Here is a 16558-nt window from a genome sequence, read left to right as displayed (position 1 = left end):
GCAGTCCTGCTCGTGGCGCGCTTTCCTGCGCGGTACTGTAACTCTTCCCCCGCCATGCTGCTGCACTGCAAACACTTGGTAAGTAGTTGTAAAGCGGAGTATGTCACTTGCTAGACATGCATCCGCCCACCCTAATTGCACTAGGGTCTCCACTGCGCTTTTCCTAGCTAAAGCCAGCCATCCCTTCTTGCTCGGCAAGAGTAACATCCTGCCACCGACTGCACGGTTGATACTCCTCTTCCTTGCCACACACGTGCAACTCACATCTCCCATACTGGCTCCGGGACTAGCTCCACAGCCCTCAGTGTGGCCGACTACAATCCCCACAGTATGTGTGCAACAGCCATAAAGAATAAATGTCCCGCTGTCACATGCGCGGTCAACATTCTTCCACATAGCTTGCACCACCACCCGGCCCCTGGCACCTCTCTTCCCGTGCCCCTGGCCTCCTTTTTTTACTGTCCATACTAGGACCTCCGGTGTCCACTTCCCTGTCCTTCCCTGGACCCTTGATGCCATTTTCACTGTCCACCCCAGGACTCCTTGCTATCAGGCAGTTACTGCATTCACGCATCCTGACATACTTGTCTCCTGCTTTCCATTTCCTGAGAGGCAGAATACATCTCATAATCCACATGGAAAGTATTAATCACTTTACAGTCCTTCCTGGAGCATTTGCGTTGCCACAAGCATCCCTCTCTGTGGGCTTCCAGCCTCAACCCACTCTCCCTGCCTCCCGCAGTAGCAGTCTCACACCCGGTCTGATGCTGATGTAGCAGTTCCGGACACAAAAAGGGATTTTTTGGACTTTTTCTTGTGCCGTAGCCAATGGCAACTGGCCCAGTAGCTAATGGCAAAATCCCGGACGAGCCCCCAAATGTACCTAGCACCTACCTGTAGGGTGCTACATGTACATATATGTAAATTAAAATGTATACAATTTAATTGTATTGGTGATAACTTTGCCCTAAAAAATCCCACACTAGGCGGTTTTTGCCTATAGATTGTAGACTTTAGGGATGTGTGCATCCTTGGCCAGCATCTAGCAGCCATTTGTATCATTAATTCGACAAAAAGTAGGGAAATTTTCCATCACTTCCTGTTTTGTCTAATACTTGCCAATAGGAAGTGAGGGGAAATCTCCCAAATGGAGATATAGACAGCCATATAAAGTTGACAGATGACCCCCATTAAAATACTAAAAGAAAAAAGTCTTGGCTGTAAATGGATTTTCCAGATAGATATAAAAAAAACACACATGAATGCAGCTATGTATTCATGAATGCATCATAAAAGTATTTTTTTTTTTAATGCACAAACAGTAAGAACCTCTGGCCCTGTTCACACCTGAGCATTTTTCAGCTTGTAAAACGCTCATCTCTGAAGTCTCAAAACGCCCAACAAGCAAATTCCCATTCATTTCAATGGCCCCTGTTCACATATGAGCATTTTGTCGCCTGAAGCAAAATGCCTGAAGCTCAAAAAAGTACATGAGCTTCTTATTTGGCAGATTACAAGCATTTTTGTTAGATGTCAATGCCTGCCTCCAAGCACCTGCAAAAAACGCCTAAAAAAGATACGCTCAGGTGTGAATGGAGCCTAAAAGTGACTAGGAATCAACCTTTTGCAAACCCTGTACAGTAGAGCTGAGTGGGAAAGGAAGAAGCAACATAAGGTGCCAATCAGTTTGTGCACTGAAAAGAAACAAGCTGATAGGAGGAAAACAAATGACAGGGAAAAAAAACTCATAACTAGGATTGGACGAATGGTTCAGCCTGAGTATGAGTTCTGGCCGAACAGTGACTGTTCTCCCATTCAACGAACATCCAAATTGTTGGGGCATTCAACCTTTTGTTCAGCTCGCCGAACGACCAAAATGCACTGCGCTGCCACACAGTGCATTGGAAGCCCTGATTGGCTGAAGCAATGAAAAGCTTTGCTCAATCAGGACACATAGCACTGTCAGAACTATAATTGGATACTGTCTTGATGAAGCTATCCAATCGTGGCTCATTGCTTTTAGTCCCACCCCACACTATAAAAACTATTCTTTCAATAGTGGCCATTTGTAGTGTAATATTTATCGTGGAGAGAGATAGAACAGGGCTCTGTTCAGTGCTAGAGGGTTAGTGTGTTATAGTGATTTTATTGTCATTGTAGAGCAGGGGGTCTCCAAACTATGGTCCTCCAGTTGTTCAGAAACTACAATTCCCATCATGTCTGTGAATGTTAGAATTTTACAATGCCTCATAGGACATATAGTTCTTCGGGGCGTGGCCAGCGCGGGATGGTGATGGACGCTTGAGCTCTAGCTCCGCCGGCCGACGACTCCATCCAGCGCCATCCCCAGCGACGTGAACAGGATTTTCACCTCCATCTGACTCCGGCTGCTTGTGGCTACACACCGCGATGTCCCGCAAGAGGAAGGATGTAAAGGGACCGAAGAAACTGACGGCGTTCTTCCCGATGCCGGCCCGAGGCGGTCGACAAGATGGCGCCGGCGCTCCGGGCCTTGCCACCTCGGGGAAGCAAAGGGTACATTACACCGACCTGCCGGAAGATACAGCCCCTTCTGGCACCCAGCAACCAGGTACCCTTTCTCCTTTCGCTTCTGCACCATCCAGCCCTGCATGTACAAGCCCGGCCAAATCTAAAATACGGCTGGATCCCGCAGACAAGGCCTCACAGCCTGGGAGCTCGAGTAACCCACTACTGCCCATCTCCCTGGGGTCCTCTCCCTTCGCTGCCTTCCCCACAGCTGGCCAACCTATCATGGACACGGCATTAAAGGACATGATGTATGCCCTCCACACCTCCCTCCAGGCAGATATAGTCTCCCTTGCTACTAAGTTTTCTGCTGAAGTTCTCTCATTAGGGGAAAGGGTTCACACTGTGGAATCCTCTGTATCTGAGATTGTGACTACAGTAAATGATTTGGTGGAAGCGCATGAAGAAAATTTGGATGAGCGACAATGGCTGAAAGCTAAAATCGCAGATCTGGAGGACCGCTCCAGAAGGAACAATCTTAAGATCCGTGGCATTCCTGAGACTGTGCTTCCTGCTGAGCTACACAAATTTGCCACTGATGCGTTTTTAGCGATTTTACCTGGAGCGACTCCCCTGGAGCTGACGATTGACCGTATACACAGGGTTCCTAAACCCCCTTTTCTCCCGCAACATGTGCCACGCGATACGTTGCTCCGTGTGCACTTCTACCAGACCAAAGAAGCTATCCTGAACAAGGCTAGGTCCTTGGGCAATCTACCTGATCCCTACTCCGCTATACAAATTTTTGCAGACCTGTCTAAGCATACTCTGGACACACGTAGACAACTTTCTACTATCACCAAGGCTCTGCGAAACCACAACCTGCCGTACAAGTGGAAACACCCCTCCAAGATCTCGGTGGAGAGGAATGGAGAATCATACATGATCACCACGCTAGATAGGGGCATATCCCTGCTTCACTCATGGGGCATCATCCCCGACCCAGTACCCCCCCCGGGAGCAAAAAAATCCCCGAGCAGAGTTCCCCCACAATGGCAATCCATGCCGCAACGCACCTCGAGAGACATATAGTTCTTCAACAGCTGGAGGGCCGTAGTTTGGAGATCCCTGGCATAGAGTATCAATTTAGTGTACAGGGGCACGTTTACTGCAGTATATTTCAGTGTATTAGCGCACGTTTAACGCAGTATATTTCAATGCGTTACTGTACGTTTAACGCAGTATATATCAGCGTGTTAGTGTATGTTTAACACAGTATATTTCAGTGCATTACTGTGCGTTTAACGCAGTATATATCATTGCGTTAGTGTATGTTTAACACAGTACATTTCAGTGCTTAACTGCACATTTAATGCAGTATATTTCAGTGCGTTAGTGCATGTCTGGGAGGACAACAAGGAGAGGCAAACATTCCCATGACACTGTGAAGGGGCCAGAAGCATATATATTAACAGGCAAAGATGGACATGGTTAGCCCTCAGGCAGGGCATCATTTCCTCTGTTAAGTGATGCTGTCCGTGCTATCCAGCCTCAGCATGCAGAAGAGGTGGTGGACTGGCTTACTAAACCATCATCAACCTCCATTACCCAAGCAGAGACTAGTGCGCAATCCACTGCAGCTGCCAGAGTTGCTTATTCTGCTTCCTTGTCCACAGCTATTCCTGCTATAGCTCAGCATCATGCATGGAAGAGTCAGCTGAGTTATTTGAACACAGTGTCAGCCACTTGCTCCTTGACGATGCACAGCCATTACTTGATTCATCAACAGTACCTATATAGGGTTGTGGTGTGAAGACACCACCGACACCCAAAGCCCAATTTTTCTGCACTTGTTACCTCTATCCAAAGTCTGCGTAAGAGACACCAGAATTTGACCAAAAAATCTCTAATCTTGTTCCGAGTGCACTAAATTGTGGCCTTATCATATAGGCTGGCTCCACAAGCCATTGTTTACAAAATAAAGAAAGCTTGCAGGGAAAATGTCATTTTTTTGGCTTTTTAAGCACCGGTTCACACTACCGCGACGCTACTTCGGGTGGCGACCTCCGAGGTCGCGGTGCGAGCAGCGCGCCGCGACCTCGGAGCGGCCGCCACGGACTTCATAACATTGAAGTCTATGGCGGTCGCCTCCTGGTCGCCCCAAAGAAGCTCCGGACCCTTTTTCTAGGTCGGAGCGACTTGTGTTGCTCCTATTAGAACGGGTCTGCAGCTTCCCTATGGGAGGCAACCTGCGGCAACCTGTGAGGCGACCAGGTCGCCTCACAGGTCGCCCTAGTGTGAACCGAGGCTTAAATATAATTATTGCTGCAGCACCTTCTATATATGGTACAGATATGCCACAATACAGGCAAACTAAGGGGGGATTTTTTTTCAGGAATTTTTCATTTTTATTGTTATTTCTCATTTTTATGCTTTTAATTTAAGCATCAGTAAATTGCTGCTCATTTAAAAATAATGTTTTTTAACAAACTTTTTTTTTTTCATTGATACATGTCTACCTAGGCAGTACCTAGACCCCCATAGCCATTGTATGCCAAATTACTAGCATATAAGCCTTTAAAATGGGCACTTTTTATTTTTCCAGTTCTAGTCCCATAGACTTCAATGGGGTTCGTTATTCGGTTCCAAACTTATGCGATGTTCGAAAGTTCTGCTGCAAACCAAACAGGGGGTTGTTCAGCCTATCCCTACTCATAACTATGTTAGTTCAGCTTCATTGTCTAGTCAATGGCTTCGGATAGACTGATGATTGCCTGCGCTTAAAGGAAGTGGGTTGAATGAAGTTGGCATTCATTCACCCCAAAAGACTGACATCTTGTAGCAGCAAAGAAGTACTGCAGGGAAACGGTTTGGATTGAAGGTAAGCATTCCCATAAAAACTACATTTTAATGTTAATTTTGTTTTATATTGAAGAGAAGTATTAGCAAAAGTTGCTTTTTATTTTATTTTAAAATATATCTAAATTTCATTTATTTTGGTAGTTTGCCAAATAATAGTTTTTGTGTTAGCTTTTGTTAAATTTACCTAAATACAGCCTTGTAAACAAAATAAATGGGTAAATAGATGGCAATGTATACACGAAGTTGCAAAGGCTGCTAAAGTAACAATAAAAAAATGTACAGGGAACATACTGTCCCAGCTCTGTAATGCTGGAATTTGTATTTTTTATGCCAGATTACCCACAAAAAAAACATAGCTGACAATTTTACTTTTTTTAAAACTCTGGCAGCTCAACAAAGGCTTTTTGAGTAGACCTTATAAAGAATAGTTATATCAGTTCCAAAAAAGAGAAGGTAAATTATGGGCTACGTGAATATGGAGAACCATAATTTACCATACTTTAAGCTCATGATTAAAAGCATAATCTTCTTTCTTGTCTCTACATGTATGATAGGAGACTATTGTATAGCCTTAAAAAACAATAGTGTGATCTGCGTGGCGTAACTAATGTGTGTTTTCCTGCTATGGAATGTTTAATGGTTTATTTTTGTAATCCCACCATTTTTGTATTTATTTGACATGGAGTGGCCAAAAACCGCACCTAACAAAAAAAAAATAAAATAATGTTTTTACTATTTAACATTTCATGTATGCACATACAGTGTATGTAAAGACAAAAACATTCTTTAGTTTAGGAAAGAATTGGGAAGGGTTAAAACCTATTGGGTTATTTTTCCTGCTTGTGTACACTTGAGATTTTCCTTCACTTCCTGTCCTGGAGACCAAATAGAAAATAATCTCTCTAAATAGAACTGAATTCCTATCTTGAGAGCTGTCAAAAGAACGTGTCCCAGTTAGATGATTTTTCCTCATATCGCTCTTGTGACTAATCTACAGTGACAATTGAGCTGCAAGAATCTGGATAAAATGAGAATCCAAATTTTTTTTGCTTAGAATAAAGATCACGATTCTCGGTGTGACATCATATTTTACATTATACAAAAACTGTACTGTTTAGCTTTTTTTTTAAATTCATCGAAGTGTATTTTTTCCCAAAAATTGCGTTTGAAAGAGCCCTGTGCAAATACGGTGTGACATAAAATATTGCAACGACCTCCATTTTTTTCTCTAGGGTCTCTGCTAAAAAATATATATATATACATATATATATAAGTATATATAATGTTTGGGGGTTCTAAGTAGTTTTCTGGCAATAACGACTGATATACTTGTAAGCAACAGGTGTCAGAAAAAGGCCTGGTCTTTAAGTGGTTAAACTGACCTCATTTGCAGAAAGAACCAAATGATACAATGTTTCTTTTTATCTCAGTGCTGAGGAATGTGGTGATAAACATTTTCCGGCTGCCTTTTTATTTTTATTTTTTTTTGACAGCTCCAAGTAGAAAACGGCTCTGCACCTGTTACATGAATCGTGAAATGCCGAATTAAGATCGTGAGGGGGGGTTAAATCGAGATCGCAATTTTTTAACGATTAATCATGCAGCTTTAAGTGACAATGGTCACCAGGACCAATTGAGGGATAAATCTCCTTCTAAAAAACAAATACATAAAATAGAGAGGATGAAGAGGATGAATCTCTCCAGCAGGAACGCAGACAACAATAAGCTCCCAACAGTCAGACAGCCCAAGTAAAAGTCTATTCAAAATTTGTTTTGAGGTAATATGGAACCAAGTAATCATTTTGTGGTGCTAGATAAATAGTTTTATAAAATATTTGAATAAAAAAAAGGAAAACAGTAAAATGTACAAATCATTAGCAATATTCAGTGCTTTCTAAAGTAATCTCAGAGTCACTTCCAGTGACTGCAGAAAGAAGCCCTCATCATTGGTGTGAGTCAGTGAAACAATAACCCCCAGCACTAGAGTAAATGACCGCAATAATAACCCCCCAGCATTATTACAAGACAGGGCCACCATTAGAAATCATAGCGCTGTGTACAGCCTACCTAATGGTATTATATTTTGATGCTTCAGTTTAAAGTGGTTCTAAAGGCAGAAGGTTTTAATGCATTCTCTGAATTAAGGTAAAAATTCTGCAATTAGCTCCTCCTCTCCCAGTTCCCCCTAAATTCTTACCTGAGCCTGATTTTGATCCAGCGATGTGCAAGAGAGAAGAGGCTCTCTCCCTCTTTATTGGCTTAGAAACAGCAGTGGGAGCCGTTGGCTCCCACTGCTGTCAATCACAGCCAGTGGGGAGGAAGTGGGAGATGGGGCCAAGTCGTGCTCTGTGTGTCTTATGGATTTATGGATTTTATTTTATTTTTTTGGGAATGTTATATAGCAGAATGTGAAAAATATAATTTTTTTTTTAGAATTGTCGCTCTTTTTTCGTTTATAGCGCGAACAATAAAAAAAAAAAAATCGCACAGGTGATCAAATACCACCAAAAGAAAGCTCTATTTCTGGGAGAAAAATGACATAAATTTTATTTGGGTACATTGGCGCACGACCGCACAATTGTCCCTTAAAATAACGTAGTGCCGAATCGCAAAATATGGCCTGGACATTAATCTCAGTATAAATACAGCTGTTCTGTTAAACCCTCAGAGGTATGTTAGAGAACCTTAGAAAACAAACAGCATCATGAAGGCCAAGGAACACACCAGACAGGTCAGGGATAAAGTTGTGGAGAAGTTTAAAGCAGGGACAGGTTTTTAAAAAAATATCCCAAGCTTTGAACATCTCACGGAGCACTGTTCAATCAATCATCCAAAAATGGAAAGAGTATGGCACAACTGCAAACCTACCAAGACATGGCCATCCACCTAAACTGAAAGGAGAGCAAGGAGAGCATTAATTAGAGAAGCAGCCGAGAGGCCCGTGGTAACAGAGATCCACAGCTCAATCTGTACACAGGACAACTACAAGTTGTGCACTCCACAAATCTGGCCTTTATGGAAGAGTGGCAAGAAGAAAGCTATTGTTAAAAATAAAAGCCATCAGGAGTCCCGTTTGCAGTTTGCGACAAGCCATGTGGGGGACACAGCAAATATGTGGAAGAAGATGCTCGGTCAGATGAAACCAAAATTTAAGTTTTTGACCTAAAAGCAAAACTCTATGTGTGGCAGAAAACTAACACTGCACATCACCCTGAACACAGCATCCCCACCGTATTATATGGTGGTGGCAGCATCATATTGTGGGGATGCTTTTCTTCAGCAGGGATAGGGAAACTGGTCAGAGATGATGAGAAGATGGATGGAACCAAATAAAGGGCAATCTTAGAAGAAAACGTGTTAGAGTCTGCAAAAGACTTGAGACTGGGGCGGAGGGTCACCTTCCAGCAGGACAATGACCCTAAACATACAGCCAGAGCTACAATTAAATGGTTTAGATCAAAGCATATTCATGTGGTAGATTGGCCCAGTCATAATCCAGACCTAAATCCAATTGAGAATCTGTGGCAAGACTGGAAAATTGCTGTTCACACTCTCCATCCAATCTGACAGAGCTTGACCTATTTTACAAAGAAAAATGGGCAAAAATGTCACTCTCTAGATGTGCAAAGCTGGTAGAGACATACCCAAAAAGACTTGCAGCTGTAATTGCAGCAAAAGGTGGTTCTACAAAGTATTGACTCAGGGGGTGAATACAAATGCACACCACGCTGCTCAGATATTTATTTGTAAAAAAAAATGTAAAACCATTTCTCAAGTTAGTAGTGTTATGTAATGGTATCAGCCAAATGATCAGACCAGTGGTGATGTGCAATTTCTACTTTACTTAACAATGAAAATCAACTTAGATTACACAGGAGATCGTGTGAACAGGGGTTTGCAGTCCAAAACGGCAGCATGAGGAGTGGGGAAACAGGCATAAGACATATAAAAACAATTCTAGTGCAGTTCTACAAATGGCCACTGGATGGCAGCAGAGTGCTCTGAGTTCAGTTTACTGAACTAGGATAGAGAGCTAGAGAAATCTCACGTGTCCCAAGATGTTAATAGTTCATTCAGCAGACTGTGAGCTGAGGGATTTCCTGCTGGCACAGACTTCACACTGGCACTGCTGATGCTGACTTTGGTCAGGAGGCTCTGGGGGCTGTAGATAGGACCACCCCACTGCTTGGACAACTTCTCCACATGGATTGTAACAGAGTCCTCTCCAGTGACTGGGGCTTGGATAGATGCTGCGTGCTCTTGTGCTTGCTGCTGGTGGCCCGCACACCAGAATTGGCAGATAAGGACCCAGTACCTGGGCACAGCTCACTTGCCCAGTCACTGCTGTCCCAACAGGTAGGATCTCTGAGCACAGGAAGCTGGGCGGAGCTGGCATTTATACTCCCTGGGCGAGTCCTGGAACTCAGGGGATGCTGGGAGGCCAGAGGATTGTGGGGAATTGAGTTAAAGGGACTTACACCTGCATCTGGATAAAGGGGCACACCACTACAGTACCACTTCACAATTATGTGCCACTTTGTGTTGGTCTCTCACATAAAATCCCAATAAAATACATTTATGTTTTTGGCTGTTACATATAAAAAAACAAATGCTTCATAGGTGGTGTGAGCTGCCAGGCCAGAGATTACAAAGTCCGTTTGAGCTGCAGCAGAAGCCAAGAGGTAGGGGGGTGCTGTGAGCTGATGAGGCTAGAAAAAAATAATCCCACATTCTATTGCAAAATACACTCACCTGCTGTAGGGACTGCTTTGGATGTGCTTCCTATTGTTATAGCTGTTGAGGTTCTACATTTAAATGTTGATGCTACTGCACATGTGCAGTAGTGTCTTTTGCATATACAAAAGCATGACTGCGGAATAGCATAGGCTCATTATGACCAACTAATGTACCAAAACCGTGCCCTGCAAAAAGACATAGAGGCTGATTAAGTTGGAAGTAGGGCAAGGCCACAGCTTTATTGATCTTTCCAAATGTAACAACAATCAAAAGTACCACATAATACCAGTTACAGTTATACCATGTGCATCTAGAACATAAACTCAGATAGTCTAAGAGGCCTGTCTTCACCATCAGTGCCAAGCAGAGCAGTGGGCAGGCAGAGGAGAATGAGGAGAGGAACCAGCGCCATCCGTGCCAGTGGCTCTAGCAGGGGACTCTGATCTGGCTGTACAAACTGTGGCCCTGGGAGGGCTGGGGCTCAGTCTGGGGGGAAGGCGGGTGGTCCTACCAACCCTGGAAAAGGGTGGCCTGCCAGCTGTGGACATGTCTTTGGGTGCGGAAGCAGAGGAAACAGTCTCACCATTGAGGAGAGGAATTAACTATTTAGCCTGACCACTTGATAGAAGATCCCTGACCCAATTGACCAGGGCATCTGTGTCTATAGTGAATCCAGACAGAGACGCAGGGGAAGGACAAATCTTGTGACGGCTGAATCTCCTGAGAGTAGTGCCCCTGCGTAACCTTTTTCCAAATTTCAGGCTCCACCCAGTCACCTCCTGTCTTAGTGACCAATCCTAACAGAGCCACTTAACCTCCCTGTTTTGGGTTAATGCCCACAGAGATGTCATACTTCCAGCAGTCAAGGCTACCTCTCCCCGGTGGTGGGGTCTAGGGGCTTTCATTATCAATAGTGTAGTAGCGTATAGATGATAGTGAAACAATTTTAAAAAGGCAATATTACCCGTGCTGGTGATGCGCCATTTAGTGACAGTGCTGGTGATCACCTTTAACCTGCAAAGATCTTTGCAGATACCTGCGATCAGTTCCAAGCACAGGAAGTCTCCCATCTCTAAAAACGTATTTGTGGCTCCTACATGTCATATGATCTACTGAAGAGAGCCACTAAAAAGTTATCAGGGATGAGATACTTCTTGTGCTGGTGGTTGATTGCTTGTATGCATGGGGATTGCTGCAGGTTAGGGTGATCAGCGGCACTGTCACTACATTCCAGGTCTAAGTTCAACTGCCTGGATATGCAGAGTAGAATCCCATAGACTACATGGCTATACCAAATATAAGCAATATAGGCAGTGGGAGGGAGAGGAAAATCAGTAAAATCAGTAAATACCCCTCCTGAGACAGGAGGGTGGGGACCTACTTTCAGATCTTGCGTTATCTCATACCTCTCAACTTTAGAACTTGAGAATGAGGGACACTGCTGGGGGATGGTTACCTGTGGCAAAAAGTAGGCATGGTTAAAATGCGCTGAATATTGGGCATGGCTTAATTGAAACTGATTGCAAATAACAAAGAAACACCAGCTGGGAATGAACCCAAATTAAACCAACTGACTGTAGACACTGCCTCCTTACCTATACACACTGCCCCCCTCCTTAAAAAAAAAACACTGTCCCTCATCTAGAGACATCAAGTAGCTGGAACGTTCCACTTACTATCATTCAGCCTGGCAAGGTACATTGGCCAAAGCTCAGCTGTGCCGTGGTGCTCCCTGCATTCTTAAGGATATTCTACGTCTGTTGTTTTCTGGTCATACTCCAGGGACTGAGCACCAACCTATCCAGCCACAGCTCCCCATAGAACAGACCAAGTCCACCAGAACAGTTGCAGTACCACCTTGTCCTACCTGACACTACCCTTCAGCAGCTCTATAAGAAACGCTAATTGGCTGCTCAGCACTGGGGCAAAATGTTGATTAGTGAATATAACTGAACATAAACATCAATGAAAACTCATTGCAGCAGATGCCTTTTAGCCCCCACTCCTCCTGTACTATATGCAAATATATAATGAGGTTGTGCTTGGTGTTAGCATCAGGTGTCATGAACATGAAAGGAGTACGGCCTTCTTTCTGAGCACATTAATATTTGTATAAAGCGCCTGATACAATTTTAGTCCAACAACCTAATGCAGAAGATGGCATCACTCCAGGAACGCCAGCAATGTGTAGCGTGCTTCTGGTATGAATGAAAGACTAAATCACATCCGTAGTGGTCCGAGAATGCCCCACTTTTAGGTCACTGAATAATTTCTTCCATTTAGGATGTGCAGCCGTGCAGAGGAGATTAGGATAATGCAGCAACTTCCTTGTTGTCAGCAGTTAACCTGTTTTCTACTATTTATCTGGAGCCTTCGCTGGAGGTTACTGTCTTTTATTATTATTTCACCCGTCTGTGTGGAGGTTTGAAAGTATAATATATATAGTGATATGGGGGTTGGTTAGCCCAGAGGTGGTGAACATTTTTAAAGTGAGTCCACGTCGGTCAGAGCTGTGTTTAAGGGGACTGTAGCTCACTTTTATTGAAACAAAAACGTAAAGTCTTCACAACACAATGTTTCCCACACAGGGGTTTTGACTTTACTCAGAAACAGCATCAATAGAAGATGCCTAGTCACCTGGCTCTCCTGTCAGCAGCATGGCTGCTCTCTCTGGTTTCCCAGACCATAGGCTCTTTAGGCTCACTCAGCCTATGTTTGCAGCACCTCGCTGCATGGGCTCACTCTTGGCCTCTGGATAGGGTTCTACCAGCACCCTGGACTCTCCGACTTTTGAGATCTATAGATCTCCCTCCTGGACTCCCTAGTTGCCTCACTGTAACAGAACCACAACCCACACTGTACTTGTGGACTTCCGTCAGTATACGGCTTCCTCCTAGTCATGAACATAGATATCAGATTTTCCCAGCCGCCCCCATACAAAGCTAGCCGACAAATTAGCTTGTACTGGAACCTTCTCCTAAAGGTGTACTTTTAATAAACAGAGAAAAGCCGTGATCCTCAGGATCATGACTGATCTCTGGTGTGTAACGGTTTAGTTAGCTGAGATGAGGAGCAGAGAACATGTTCTTCGCTTCTCATCACAGTACATGACTGTTCTGTCACAAACGGCCAGTTTAGAAAAGTGAGATCTGAAGATCTCACAGCCGTTACTCTGAAATATCTCCATTCCAGATTCTCCAGCTCAGAGGTGGAGAATCAGGGCGAGAAGCTGGTGTGATTAGAGGAAGAAGACTTCTTTCTTCCTATATATCAGCACCAGTGGGTTCAAAATTGATAATAAAAAAATATATATATGTATATATTGTATGTATGCGTGTTTGTGGGTGTATGTATGTGTGTATATGTATATATACTGGTGTGTGTGTGTGTATATATATATATATATATATATATATATATATATATATATACTGTATGTACTGGTGTACACATATATATATATATATATATATATATATATATATATATATATATATATATATATATATATATATACTGTATATATACTGAAATTATTCAGACCCCCTTAAATTTTTCACTCTTTGTTATATTGCAGCCATTTGCTAAAATAATTTAGGTTCATTCTTCTTCCTCATGAATGTACACATAGCACCCCATACTGACAGAAAAACACAGAATTGTTGGCATTGTTGCAGATTTATTACAAAAGAAAAACTGAAAAATCACATGGTCCTAAGTATTCAGACCCTTTGCTCAGTATTTAGTAGAAGCTCCCTTTTGATCTAATACAGCCAGGAGTCTTTTTGGGAAAGATGCAACAAGTCTTTCACACCTGGATTTGGGGATCCTCTGCCATTCCTCCTTGCAGATCCTCTCCAGTTCTGTCAGGTTGGATGGTAAACGTTGGTGGACAGCCATTTTTAGGTCTCTCCAGAGATGCTCAATTGGGTTTAAGTCAGGGCTCTGGCTGGGCCATTCAAGAACAGTCACGGAGTTGTTGTGAAGCCACTCCTTCGTTATTTTAGCTGTGTGCTTAGGGTCATTGTCTTGTTGGAAGGTAAACCTTCGGCCCAGTCTGAGGTCCAGAGCACTCTGGAGAAGGTTTTTGTCCAGGATATCCCTGCACTTGGCCGCATTCATCTTTCCCTCGATTGCAACCAGTCGTCCTGTCCCTGCAGCTGAAAAACACCCCCACAGCATGATGCTGCCACCGCCATGCTTCACTGTTGGGACTGTATTGGACAGGTGATGAGCAGTGCCTGATTTTCTCCACACATACCGCTTAGAATTAAGGCCAAAAAGTTATATTTTGGTCTCATCAGACCAGAGAATCTTATTTCTCACCATCTTGGAGTCAGTGGCGGCTGGTGCTCAAAATTTTTGGGGGGGCGCAAAAAGAAAAATGTAATAGGTATTGCTTCACAGCAAAAAACGCGATAAAAAATTGCATGACTTTGAGGTTATGATACAGGCATGTCACAGGTGATGGTACAGGCATGTCACAGGCATGGCACAGATGATGGTATAGGCATGGCACAGATGATGGTACATGCGTGGCACAGATAATGGTATAGGCATGGCACGGGTGATGGTACAGGCATGGCACAGGTGATGGTATAGGCATGGCACAGGTGATGGTATAGGCATGGCACAGGTGATGGTATAGGCATGGCACAGGTGATGGTACAGGCATGTCATAGGTCATGGTACAGGCATGGCACAGGGGATGGTACAGGCATTTCACAGGTGATGGTACAGGCATGTCACAGGCATGGCACAGATGGTATAGGCATGGCACAGGTGATGGTACAGGCATGTCACAGGCATGGCACAGATGGTACAGGCATGGCACAGCTGATGGTACAGGCATGGCACAGGTGATGGAATAGGCATGACACAGGTGATGGTAAGGTCATGGCACAGGTGATGGTAAGGTCATGGCACAGGTAATGGAATAGGCATGGCACAGATGGTACAGGCATGGCACAGGTGATGGAATAGGCATGGCACAGGTGGTACAGGCATGGCACAGGTGATGGAATAGGCATGGCACAAGTGATGGTAAGGCCATGGCACAGGTGATGGAATAGGCATGGCACAGATGGTACAGGCATGGCACCAATGGTGTATTTTGGTTTTGGGCTGCCCTAGGCAAGACTAAAATTGGGCGCCCCCCCCCCTTCCGACTCCTATGTAAATTTGCCCGACTCCTTCCTTTTTAAGGGATGTGACTCCGTCCAAAATTGAAGGACTCCAAGTCCCAGCATGAACCCCTGAGATCTCACGAGAGGGGGGGGGGTAAGAGAGGGTGGGAGAGAGAGAGAGAGAGAGAGGGGGGGTGGGTGAGGGAGGGAGAGAGAGAGAGGGGGGTGAGAGAGGGGGTGTGAGAGAGAGAGGGGGTGTGAGAGAGGTGAGAGAAAGGAGGTGGAGAGATGGCTCTAGCAACCGGTGGCCAAAAGAGTCTCAGGTGGTGGGGGGCGGCTTTTTTGCTGCCCCCCTACAAAGTGCCGCCCTAGGCCTGGGCCTTGTTGGCCTAGGCCAAAATACAGCACTGCATGGCACATGTGATGGAATAGGCATGGCACAGGTGATGGCAAGGTCATGGCACAGGTGATGGAATAGGCATGGCACAGATGGTACAGGCATGGCACAGGTGATGGAATAGGCATGGCACAGATGGCACAGGCATGGCACAGGTGATGGAATAGGCATGGCACAGGTGATGGTAAGGTCATGGCACAGGTGATGGAATAGGCATGGCACAGATGGTACAGGCATGGCACATGTGATGGAATAGGCATGGCACAGGTGATGGTAAGGTCATGGCACAGGTGATGGAATAGGCATGGCACAGATGGTACAGGCATGGCACAGGTGATGGAATAGGCATGGCACAGATGGCACAGGCATGGCACAGGTGATGGAATAGGCATGGCACAGGTGATGGTAAGGTCATGGCACAGGTAATGGAATAGGCATGGCACAGATGGTACAGGCATGGCACAGATGGTACAGGCATGGCACAGGTGATGGAATAGGCATGGCACAGGTGATGGTAAGGTCATGGCACAGGTGATGGAATAGGCATGGCACAGGTGATGGTAAGGTCATGGCACAGGTGATGGAATAGGCATGGCACAGATGGTACAGGCATGGCACATGTGATGGAATAGGCATGGCACAGATGGTACAGGCATGGCACAGGTGATGGAATAGGCATGGCACAGGTGATGGCAAGGTCATGGCACAGCTGATGGAATAGGCATGGCACAGATGGTACAGGCATGGCACAGGTGATGGAATAGGCATGGCACAGATGGTACAGGCATGGCACAGGTGATGGAATAGGCATGGCACAGGTGATGGTAAGGTCATGGCACAGGTAATGGAATAGGCATGGCACAGATGGTACAGGCATGGCACAGGTGATGGAATAGGCATGGCACAGATGGTACAGGCATGGCACAGGTGATGGAATAGGCATGGCACA

The sequence above is a fragment of the Pelophylax lessonae genome (genome assembly GCF_965119305.1).
Source record: "Pelophylax lessonae genome assembly, chromosome: 2".
NCBI lineage: Eukaryota > Metazoa > Chordata > Amphibia > Anura > Ranidae > Pelophylax > Pelophylax lessonae.
The sequence above is the reverse complement of the archived record's forward strand: the minus strand, read 5'-3'. Positions refer to the sequence as shown.